The following is a 13,057-nucleotide window of genomic DNA, read 5'->3' on the forward strand; positions in this document are numbered from 1 at the left end:
AATTCAATGATGAGTATTTGAAATAAAATCTTCCAAATCATGAATGCATCAATCCAAAGCTGAATAGCAACAAGCCGATTCTGCAAATGGCCATCACGTTAAGAGGCATAACGCAGAGAGAAAAACAAAACATCATAAAGCAAAGCGTCATAACGCAAACAGTCATAACGCAAAAAGGCATAACGCAAAGTGGCGTAACGCAAATAGCCATAACGCAAATAGCCATAACATAAAAAAGAATAACGCAAAAAGGCATAACGAGGAAAGGCATAACGCAGAAAAGCATAACGCAAATACTCATAACGCAAAAGGCATAACGTAAAATAGCTATAACGCAAGGGCTCTTTGAAGAATGGAGACTAGCTGTGTACTCCGTAAATAGTTTCAGCTCTAAAAAGTCAATTGATTGATCAAGGGAAAGAACATATAGTCGATATCGAACTTTTCCTTCTTGTTTAAGTTATGCCTCTGCGTTATGGCTCTGCGTTATGCCTCATTGCGTTATCCCTTTTGCGCTATGGTCATTTGTATTATGCGTCTTTGCCTCATGCCTTTTTGCGTGATGCCTTCTTGCGTTATGCCTATTCGCGTTATGTCTATTTGCGTGATGCCTATTTGCGATATGGCTGTTTGCGTTATGGCTATTTGCGTTGTGCCTGTCTGCGGTATGCCTCTTTCCGTGATGGCCATTTGCAGAATCGGCTTCTTGCCATTCAGCTTTCGATTGATGCATTCATGATTTGGACAATCCAAATACTGATCATTGAATTTTGTCATGGATATACCTCTAAAGTGTTAACCGTTTTTTCACTTCGCAAGTGCAATATTAAGCTGCCATCAGTTCTTCATGATTTCTTTTGTATTTCGTTTTCGTGTAAATTATCGTCAAACCTTGTCGAAGCTGCTGTTCTTTTTCTCGGAAAGATCGTTTGACCCTTCGAATCGAGTCCAAACTCGTTCCTAGGGCTTTTCTGCGCCAAAAGTTGGGCGGCACAGAAAGGCCCTGGAAACGAAAATGCTTCGTGGCTCTTGAAAGAACATCGACGATATCTTCATGATATGGACTCATACAGTAGACAACTTACAGACTTTGATCTCGTACCTAAACAATCTTCACCCTACTACCTCTTCTCACTCTTCTACATCAAAGCCTTTCTCAGACGATGGTTTCTCTCAATGTTGGTATACGCACCTCTACACCAAACCCACAAACAAAGACCAGTGCCTCTTATGATCCTCATCCCAACCCTTACACACCAAACGTGCTATTTCAGTCAGTCTGGCACTTCGTTTACGACGCATATGTTCTTCAGACGATACTTTCAATCTCCGTTCTAATGAACTTAATATGCAATACTTCAACAAACGTGGCTACAATCTCTCTTTCCTCAAACAAGAAATACGACGTGTTCGCACCATAAAACGCAATCCAGCTCTTAAGCCTAGCACATCGAGTCTTGTCCCTTTTGTTGTCACCTATAACCCTGTCCTTCGTTCTTTCCCATCTATCATAAAAAAGTACTTTCATATTCTCGCTTCTTCCGAACGATGTATCCAAATATTTACATTACCACCCCTTATTGCTTTTAGACGTTCTAACAACCTCGGTGACATACTTGTCAAATCCATGCCACATTACCTACCAACTAACAAACGCATCATTCGAATGCGGAACTAACTGCTTCACATGCAATTACATAACTAAAGCTACATATAGCTATTAAACAGACAAGACAAATCCCACAAATTCCATTGTACATCTTCAACATCTTCAGTTACCACGACCTCAGTCGACAGAGCAGCGGTGATCAAACCCGAAGGTCGTGGGGTCAATTCCCACCCTGGTCACACTTTTTCTCACTTTTTCCATCAGTAGGGCTAACGCTCACATGGTTCATATGGGGTAGAAATCTAGCACTTCACGTTACGCTCTAATCAGTTAAATTTCACACTTCATTCATTTGACTGTAATTCAAAAAATCGTATTTACGTGATACTCTGTATACGCTGCAACAAACAATACGTATACATAGGAGAGACAAAACAGAGACTTAAAGAACATTTCAACGAACACCGACATCCCGATGACAACTTTTTCTTAACAATTCACCAGCAATAACCACACGCTTCACGACATGTAACTCATTCCAGTGGAACTCATCCAAACATCTCGTGACTCCATACGCAAAGCCCGAGAAGCGTTTCTAATCGACAGGTGCCAAACACTTGAACCCAAAGCTATAAAGAAAAGAGAAGAATTGTAAATAATATTTATCTCTAACCCAATGCATATACCTCTCTCTATATATATTATCTGTAATCTTATACCTAGTTTTCTTATGGCTTACATTTGAATTTCAAAAAATTGTAACTGCAAGTCACTTGACATCTTGAAGAAGTCAGGCTGTGCCTGAAGAAATATTGGTTAAAGAAAAATATAGATATCCTCACAGCCGTACAACCAGCCTTGCATTATTATTTTATTCCTGGCTTCACCGATTTGGATTGTTAGTTTCCATACAAGGCCTTCAAGCCGAAGGTTCGAATATCTCCTTGTTCTAAGCGAGGGGTGCATATGCGACTACGCATGTCACCCCTTACTCAAGCAAAAATTTCACACCCGACTCACTCGGCCTGGAGTGAACGCAAGGGTCAGTGGCCCAGAGTGCAATGCACCACCTCGCCTTGGGAGCCCCGCCTTCTTGATCGCGGCGCTCCTGTGCGCTGTAAGTTTGAGAAATATCGAAGAGCAACGGCAGCTTTTATACCTCGTCGTTACGGTCTCCCTTACGGTGAACAGTTCTCTGACAGCGTTAACGAGCCAATACAATGAAAGAAACTGGATTTTGCATTGAATAGCCGGCCTCAGGAAGTTTTTATTAATTGAATTTCTCTCTAACAGATTTACGAACTTTTCTAATTCAATTTGTTCTGTCACCAATTTTTTCCAGCATGGGATCTCAATTGAACCCTGTCTTTTGTACACTTTCCACCCAACGCGTTTCAATTACAGTTGTGGAGTTTTTAAACATTTAAACTGTAAACTAATTATATAATATTCATTCAATTTGTTGAGAATCCACTTTCACAGCAGGAGGGTACAGAATTTGGCTGAGAATTTCCACTAGCCTCATTTGGCATCTCACTGACTTGGTGCGTGAAGACAATAGTTTCCTAAATTTATCAATTCTATCGTTGAACTTCTGCGGAAATAACTGACGCAGCGTAAATGCAAACTTGTTGAAGTTAAAATTAAAGTTGTTGTTGACTTCCTCTCTTTTGCAGGTAATTTCATATTAGCCAGAAAGACTTGATTTTAATTGGCTATTTCCTATTTATAAGGGTATTTTCAAAAATGAAATCTGCTCGTGATTTGAAAATAACTTGAACATCTATAATTGTTTTAACTGACGATCTAAATTGTGCAGTTGCAAATTTAGTGACTTCAAAACAGAGCCATTTGAAATAAAACCAAGAATTGATTGTTGCCAAGAACTGAGGGTATTAATTCCCAACCGTTTGTCTTAACTTAAGTAGTGCTACCTCCTTACTTAAATGTAGACTTGAAACCCCAATTCTTAAACGTGACATCAATCCTTTAAGTTAGCTTGGCTGCATGAAAAGAGAGTGATCGTCGTTGTGTTGGAGCACAGAAATGATAGGCAAATCAAATGTTTCATTTCGTGATCAAAGGATTGTTATATGTTAGTTAAGATGAGTTAGACGGAAACATAAGTCAACTTCCATAGGATTCTACATTGGCACACTGTAAAATTTCTTGCCTTTTGATCTAAAACCGCCCCTCCCCCACCCCCCTATACCGTTGATCGGCTCACGTGCCGATGATTTTAGCCTCTTGAAACAAATCCTAGGAAAGTCAGTGAAGATACTGCCTTTTAATTCTATTTAATATGTATCTAATGAAAAAAGCTTCCAAAACCTTTCCTGAACCCATCTATTCCAAGCTTGACAAACTTTATTTCATAGATCAGTCGCTATCCTAAGCATTTTCTAATTTAAAAAAATAGAGTTTGTAAATAAGGATTAAAAATAAAGATTGCAAAGACTATAATCCAAGAAAACCGTCTGCTTGGGGTTAAAAGCGTTTTTCTCACTGTATAATGTAGAGTTTCCTCGGTTTGTTGGAGAAGCTAAGAGCGCCTTCGATTGACCCTATTCTGGAATAAGATTACGCGGAGTGATGATTAAAACGGTATGTTTGGCGCGTTTGGAAGCAGCAAATATAATAAAAATATGTTTGAAATAGCATTTTAGCAGATGTTTGACAATGTTAATGTGAATCTCCGTAAAAACGAAGGATTTCTAACCTATATTAATTCCATGCATTCCTATTCCGGAATACGGTGAATCGAACGCACCCTAAGTTAGCTTCAAGTTGATAGTAGCCAGACATAAACGACAACTTTACATTTATTTTTGGCTACTATTGACCAATAGATCCAATAGATGAAATAGATATCTACATTTATCTTACAGGACGTCATCATCAGAATCTGATATTTTGGTGGACACGATTTCCAATAAAATCAAAATGTCCGTTCGATAGAAAGGCTTTTGTGATCTTTTGCGCATTGCTACACGTGAGAATTGAGATTTACAGTATCTGCTTCTTTGAAGAACTCTTTCGGTTGTTGTGTCAATGTAACTGCAGCTGTTTATGACGTCATCAGGCAGTCTTTATCAAATCATTTTCAACTGAACTGTTGCCATGACAACTAGGAAAAACTCACCTTATGAGTTCGCCTACGCCTGTTTGAAACCATCACACTCGGTCAACAGATGTCCGGCTACAACTCTCCAGTCAACAATTTCTCAATGTCTTCAAACCTGAACCTGTTATGAACATTTTCAACCTGTAAGCCAAAGTAGTTGTTAAAATTTCGTCGAGTCCATCTACACCGTCTTGTTACTGTTAAGAAGAACTTCTGTAATAGAAATTTCAAGAACTTCTTACAATAGTCATCGGCTTCACTTTTCATTTTGTGTTTAATTTTACCGCCGTGATGGCCATGCCACCAGATTTCAAATATTATTTTGTAACCTTTCGAATTTGATGATTATGTCCTTAGTTATGAGGAATACCAATGGTAAGTATGTTTGCCTCCAACACACGATTAAAATTACCCTTTGCCGGCGTCACAAATTCACAAGGAGTTGAAGGCGACTCTTTGTAAGTAGTGCATTTCACTGAATTTAAAATCAGTTTTTTGCATCGGCGACTCGGAAATGAAATGCCAATTTGGCCTACATTTTTTAAGCCGATTTCGATTCCCCCCAAAAAACTTCACAACTGATATATACAGTCAGAATGGATTTTCTCCAAGAATACAACAACTCGTCAAGAAAATAAGAGATTACACAAAATGTTCTTTTTATCGATTTCGCTCAAGATTTTTTATCTACCAGTACGGAAAGGCTAGTTTTAAGTCCTTTCGGTGAATTTACCGACAAAAACCGTTGTAATTGTTTTATTTGTCAGGCCGAGCAAATTTGCTGTTGAAAAATTTATGTCAATTAGTAAATTTAGTATTGAAAGTCAAACGCCTACTGTTTTCAGTAGCGTGTTAAATTGCCTACGCCAGATGGAGTTTAAAAGTGCCGTACACAATTACGTATTTAACAATACGATGCTTTTACCTTTTATCTTAATTGTATTATTATGTTTTCACCTATTTTTGTTCTTTAAATTACTTCCTCGAAGTCCAGTAGAGTTGGCACAATGATGTAAATTAAAGCCGGGTTTTCAGGTATGGTGACAAAAATCATAAATAATTCACGAGAATTTCCATCGTTCTCTAAAAAAATACTTTATTATATTTTTGGTGAACCAGCAAATAACAGTTTCGTTGTAAAATTGTACAGGAATATCACGTTTTAGAAATTTACAAACGACCAAATTTAAAGGCTTCGACATCCGTTCGATTTTGTTGAACACAGATGTTTGCCCCCCCCCCCACCTCCCCCGTGTTGGTTAGAAAGTCGTTGAATCGAAGTTTAATCGATGTTGACTGAAATCGTTTGCCCACTCCAGCAGTCAACATCGTTCGACATCGTTCAACAAAAGGGTGTTGATTAGAAAATAGTTGAATCGAAGTTTAATCGATGTTGACCGGCTGGAACCGTTTGCCAACTCCAGCAGTCAACATCGTTTGACATCGTTCAACAAAATCGAACTGATGTTGAATCAAATGTTGAATCGAAGCCGTTTGTTTTTGTGCAAGACATTTGCTCAAATGTGCCAAATTTGAGCATTCAAAATTGTGACAACTTCTACAGAAAGATCTACAAGTTAACATAGAAAACAAATTTCGAAGGAAAGCGGGTTTCAGTCATTCAGGCGTTTATATTACAAGCCTTTCTTCAGTTTAAGTGTTTACGTCTTACGGAAACTCTGTGTTTGGCTTTTCGTCGCACAATGTAGCATTTGTCGAAAGTCGCGAAAACTTTTCTCACCTTCGTATGCTTCCAAAGCAAACAAAAACAAAGAGTTTCGAGACACTGGACATGAAATTTTGTATTTTTTTTTGTGTTGTGGAAAACATGTTTAAAGATCATTTTGTGTAGAACGAACAGATCTTATTTTCACTAATTGTTTTTGAAACCGAAATTTGAGAAAGAGGCTCGCTCTAGGACAGCGCATCTTCTGTCGGCGGAAAAAACTCATTAACGACCGTCATTTTGCGTGATTCATTCGACTGAACGTTCGTTGGTTAAACCTTGCCCAATCGAGAGTAAGACTTATACATTTTACTCTGGCTAACGCCCGACGATTTTACTCGTCGATTCGGAGCGCCTTAGTTGTGGATGTGTTAACAACAACTATCATTGCTTTCGGATTGAGGAACATTTTAAATTAAAGTTAAGAACCTCTTGTTATCTTAAACGCTGGCTTTAGAGTGTCGTCAGTTGAAGAAATGAAAACGTGAAGTTATTGCAAGTTTCTCACTTCAAAAAATTCAACCTCAATTTATAATAAATCGAACTTGAGACGTTTTAGCCTTTCAGAACATGAACTTGACAACTAAATATAGCCGCTAGTAACTAATTCGATTGTTGGCTTAACTTGTGACGGACCATCAGCGATTAAAACAATCTACTGTATTATTTTCCTCTTTACATAAATATGCTGAACACTTTTCTAAAACAGAAAGTTTTTATTCATTTGACAGCTGCCCATAATTGCTGGAGGAAAAACTCGTCGATTCGGAGCGCCTTAGTTTTGGATGGGTTAACAACAACTATCATTGCTTTCGGATTGAGGAACATTTGTAAATTAAAGTTAAGAACCTCTTGTTATCTTAAACGCTGGCTTTAGAGTGTGGTCAGTTGAAGAAATGAAAACGTGAGGTTATTGCAAGTTTCTCACTTCAAAAAATTCAACCTCAATTTATAATATATCGAGCTTGAGACGTTTTAGCCTTTCAGAACATGAACTTGACAACTAAATATAGCCGCTAGTAACTAATTCGATTGTTGGCTTAACTTGTGACGGACCATCAGCGATTAAAACAATCTACTGTATTATTTTCCTCTTTACATAAATATGCTGAACACTTTTCTAAAACAGAAAGTTTTTATTCATTTGACAGCTGCCCATAATTGCTGGAGGAAAAAAATTGAAAGTGCACTCCTTCCGCCACGCAGGGCACGATCTAGGACCTCCGTGTTCGTGAGCTTTCTGTGTTAAAGCCACAACAAAATGTAACTCGATTCCGGTTAGAAAAAAAAAAAACCAAGCAAAAGCTTCCTAGTTTAAGCTCCTGTATTATTTAAGGTCTTAAATATGAGTTAAGAGGGCCTTCCTCCTTAAACAAATCCTGCACAATGACATCAAAGGTGTGAAACATACACTCGACCCACACTCGGCATACAGTCGAACCTCTCTAATACGGACACCGAAGGGACAGAGCAAAGTGTCCGTATTAGAGAGATGTCCGTTGTATAGAGGTCATGAATATTACGTCACTTTAAAGGCTCCATTAAGGGTATTAAGCGTATTTAATAAACTTTCTGCGAAAACACTGAGCATTAATGAGCAGCGGCTTCTTCTTTTTCTTGGATGATTTTGCGTGAATTCAAATCATTTCGTTGTAGCGAATAGGAACAAGCTTTGTTGCTGCATAACTGTCAACTTCGTAAATACATAGTTTTTCGTTTGACAACGGCGCAGCTGATAGAATGAATAACCACAACTAGTTTCCTTGTCTATGTGCTACTGTTATACAGTTAAGCTGAAGTCAGTAAAGGAACGAATGTAAGCATAGCTTCAAAATAATTGATTATTTCATGTTAAATGTCTGTTGAAGGAAAAGTAACTTCAATCTTCTCGTTTCTTTAGCTTTTCATAGAGAAATATAATGTTTCTTAATGACGGACCGTTTATAAGAACTATATACAAAACTTGCTCTATACAATGATGCACTATTTTTTTCCTCTTCATCTCTTCATCAAAGGCAACTGACAATATCATCTTTGAGGGCCAACGAGCGCGCGCGCAGGTCAGCCCGACAGACAACAATTTTACACCGCGCACCCATAATATGGGGAACACGCTGGAATCAGTCCTCTTAAAGTGTACGGAGGACTGCGCCCAGGGAGCACTGCCTTCGTGATCACAGTGACTCCAGTGCCCTGTAAGTCAAACAAGCCGCGCGTTAGGACCCTTCTTTTATACCTGATAATTACCGCAGCGTTGTGGAAAGTTGCTTAGCTACATACGCATTCAGATGGACGCTCCAATTTCATTTCAAACGACCAATGATATGAGTTTGTTTGGCAGATTCCCTGCTAGAAAAGTTCTGACATGCGCAGTGGCCTTATTTTGCGCGTGTCTTTTGGAAACGCGTATGTTTGAGAGTATTTTGGGTAGCATTTCCTAGACCTTGTGTTTCAGCATAGTTGTAAAAGACCACCTATTTGGTTAGGAATGGGACGATCAGCTGAAAGTTTACCATTAGACTGATCTTAGGTCAATACTTTTAATATAAAGTAAAATTCATGTTTGGGTTAGAAACTTTGCCTACGTAATGCTTATTAACCGAAACTTCTGAAGGACAAGAGAGGAAAGGCAAGTATAAAAAAAGGTCATCCGGTTTTTTCAATGCCTTATACACTTCTAAAAATGATATGGGTTTTCAGCCCATATGCAGTATTACCTTATCTGGAAACCTATTGCGCCGATCCGGCGTTAAAAAATGGAAACAGTTCAAAGTTTAATGAACTTTAGTAAAGCAATTATTTCATTCTCTCCTGTTGGATATAGCCAACTCGGCGCCACGCTCTTCGGCTTTGACCAATTACCATATCTTATCCCACGCGCACTCATGGAATACTTTTTCAGTCAAACTAGTGTTAATTTTACATTCATGCGGTCAAAAACCCGATCTTTCGATGAAAGCGAGACTGTAGTTGACCATACAGACTCCTTCCTTAAGTTTTTTTGTTGAGTGTAGCTTGTTTTCATTGGAGCAACACTTTGTACCCAAGAAAAGCAAGCAGATTTGTTTCAAACTGATGTCAACTCCGGGCGTGGTATACACAGTTGTTTAGACGTTGGATTCACAAGCGATTGTGCTGAGTTCAAGTCCCACGCTGACCACTGAAAAACCGCTGGATTCCTCTTCGGACCACCGACTAGACGCTTATTCGGATTCTTCTCCTCGGACCAACAACTGGATTCCTCTTAGCTTCGGATTCTCCTTGCATTCATTTCTTCGGACCACCGACTGGACTTCTCTCTGGATTTCTTGACTCATCACTGTAAAAAGCCAACTGTGTGATTACCCGCCAGCTTTCATTCTTAAATAGATTTCGTTTGCAGTTGTTACCTCAATATTGATACGAGTGAGCTCGCTTGAAGGTTATGAACAAAGCATTTACACTTTTTAAAAACTCCAACCTTGCTGTCAATATGTTGCCAGATCAGCCAGCATACAACTGTAAAATTAATGCAATTATTTGGAATTTAACTTTAAAGCTATTTTATATCATATGTCCCAAACGGAGACGTCTGATTGATTCGCTCAAATGATTTCAGTAATCATTATTTATTGCCTTATATATTAAAACGTCCCCTGTCACGGCCTACTTTTATTCAGCCCGGTTTACATGACAAACTTTTGACACGGGCGTTTGAATTTGTCCAACATTTACGTCGCGACACCCTCCATTTTTGTCATGCAAACAATCTCGTACCCAGAGTCCTCGGGCTTTTTGGCCAGCGGGTGAGCGCCCGGAGAGACTCTGGGATAATCGACTCCATTTTCCCAGAAAACTTGGGTTCCGGTCTTATGACGTATGGTTGAGTTTAAACGGAAGCAGAAAAGAGAAAACCGTTAACAGTAGAAATGGCGGGTTGAAAGTGTTTGAGAAACAAGAATTTTAGCCTTACACACAAAGAAACTGGCATGGAGAAATGATCATTGGCTTGCTGTAAGAGCAAGTAAAGATGAAACCTCTGACGCTTTCGGTGAGTGTATTTTTGGTGTTTCAGCGTACATTCCACCGTACAGAATGCAATGAGAATGCCATCGTGCAAGCAACACGATCGACACATTTTTTTTTGTGGAAACGACACAAATGTCCTCTTCTTCTACAAGTTGATGTTTCCGTAATGAATGGCTTCGACAAGACCTTATTCCACGGATTTCTCCTCAAAGAGACTGATGTAATGTTTTCCCGCGGTACTTTTGCAACAGCAACAGTAATCACTTTTTAGCAGTTTTAGCAGCGTGGGAAAATTTCCGTGCGGTATATGACATAATTCAACCCTCGTTGTTTTATTATTTTTGTGATTTATATATTTCTGAGGTAGAAAAAATCAATCAGCACTGAAACTTGTTTTAGATTTTGAATCTCCCTCCAAATTCTGGGGCTTCCGAATTACTTACCGACTTCCTGTCGGACTGCCATTGTTACGCAAGCGGCCAATCAAAAATATAGCTCAAATCGATTATCCCAGAGTCTCTCCGGGCGCTCACCCGCTGGCCAAAAAGCCCGAGGACTCTGGGTACGAGATTGCCCGCTGGCCAAAAAGCCTGAGGACTCTGGGTACGAGATTGTCATGCAAAAGGAATGTTCTTGGCTCCAGTACCCCAAAACGTACGGTTTCCGAGACTACCTGTTATGTTTCTAATACCTTAAAGTTATACCGAAAGAAACACACGGTTGTACACAACTACAATTTGCAATTACAAATGTGGGAAATCACGTGATCCAATTACATATCTCAACACTACCTATCCACATGGTACGGTACCCGAACGTTTTGGGGCACTCGTACCATGAACACTTCCATTTTGCGAGACAAAAATAGAGGTTGTCGCGACTTAAATTCTAGATACTGGGGCCAATTTCAAACAGGTACCGTGCCAAAAAGGTTGTCGTCTGTGTAAACAGATTTTAGGATTAGAATGATCAGTGGAGGCCTTATATTTTTTCCGGATGTCCGACTTTTGTTCCTGTCTTTCAATTAAATCTGAGAAAAACTAAAATTCTTTGTGCATATTCATTGTTTTCATCTTAACGGTTTCATGTCAACTACGATCATTGACTGGGTTGTCAAGTGAAATTTGCTTCTTATCTGCGAGCTCTTTTCTTTTAGGGGATGTTCATTCCGTTTACCAGTAAGCTCCGCCTGATATGTTGTTTAAAAGACACTTTCTTTTAGCTTACTCGCATTCTCAAAGCTGTGTTTGACCGAGCTTGCGCAACTAACAGCTGTCCTGCCATGATTGGACGATCGAAATATCGATTACTACTGCTCGCTGACATCCCATAAAACAGTGTCGTTTACTGAGCTATAAAAGCAAGCAATTAGAGGACATTTCTCATACTTACAATGCACTGGAGCAACTGTGATCACGCAGGCAGTTCTCCCAGAGCAGGGCCTTTCCCCTATCATGCACAAACGGGCTCAGCTCTGAGTGTTTCCCATGTGTTTGGGTGGCGCAGTGTTCAATTTTTGCTAGTTGGGCAGACCTGCGTTCGCGCTTGTAGCCCTGTGAGTGAAAAAGAAACAATGACAAAACCCTGAAAATTAAAGCAGCTGCTCAGTGCCAATCGTGAAAGATTAGTTTCAAGCGCCAAGTTGAAAGCAGCATGAAAGGAACTTGCGAGTATCTCTTCAAATGAGCCAACAAGTCCAATGCGAGCGGAGAAGGACAAAATGAATTTGATTGAGAAATTTCAGCAATTTTTTTGAGCTGAAGAAAACGTGAACCGAATAAGTGATCGAAAGCTTATCGACGACATAGAAGACTTATTACTTTGGAGTGCCACATTTATGACAAAGCATGAATTTCTTGTTCACCCACATTACGCTTCACGTCTCAAAAAACATTGGTTTCTGAGGACACTTCTCATATTTCTTTCCTTTAAAACGTCTTCTGTTTAAAAATAAAGAGGTCGCTGTTAATTCTAAAAAAAACGATTTCAAGATCGCTTTGTTTTGTTTCTCTGTCATCTTAGTTTGTATTCATTTATTTCTTACGTTTTTTCACTTTCCTGAAACGGCAATTGGTATTAAGCTTTTTTATTCTAGCCAAAAAAATAATAATAAAAAATAAACTAAAATAAAATAAGAAATAAAAAACTCCGCTCGATCAATAAGCTAAATTAATTTGATGTTATTCCTTTCTGTGTTGCTTTCGCTGTTTACACAATCCACAAAAGAGTATTTTGACTTGAAAATGATGTCACTTTTGATAGTGTGCCAACCTGTCTTAGGTGATGAAAACTATACATATATAAATCAATTTCACAACAAATATATATCGTCCAAGGATTAGGCTTGCTTATTTAGAAAAAAAAAAGAAGCTATTGATGATATTGCAATTGTATCCGTGTTCGAATTTTCTGGATTAAAAACCATTTCGGTTAGAAAAAAAAGGTTCGTCTAAATTGAAAGTTATGGTTATGTCTTATAGCTGTACATAGTGTAATTAAAATATGGTAGGAAAAGTCAACGTTAGCCAACATTAATTAAATGAGAAATTGGCAATTTCGGGCGCGTTCGATTTTTAGGGGACCAACGGAC

At 38.8% G+C, this 13,057-nt stretch overlaps 1 non-coding gene across 1 annotated transcript; it reads right to left on the reverse strand.

Moving 5' to 3' along the window:
* Positions 1–2,566: 2,566 nt before the first annotated feature.
* Positions 2,567–2,734, reverse strand: LOC138054726 (U1 spliceosomal RNA). The gene has a single exon (XR_011133378.1). It is a non-coding gene; the product is annotated as a U1 spliceosomal RNA (small nuclear RNA).
* Between the last annotated feature and the right edge of the window lie 10,323 nt (positions 2,735–13,057).

This window comes from Montipora capricornis, chromosome 6 (assembly GCF_036669925.1).
Source record: "Montipora capricornis isolate CH-2021 chromosome 6, ASM3666992v2, whole genome shotgun sequence".
NCBI classification, from domain to species: Eukaryota; Metazoa; Cnidaria; class Anthozoa; order Scleractinia; family Acroporidae; genus Montipora; species Montipora capricornis.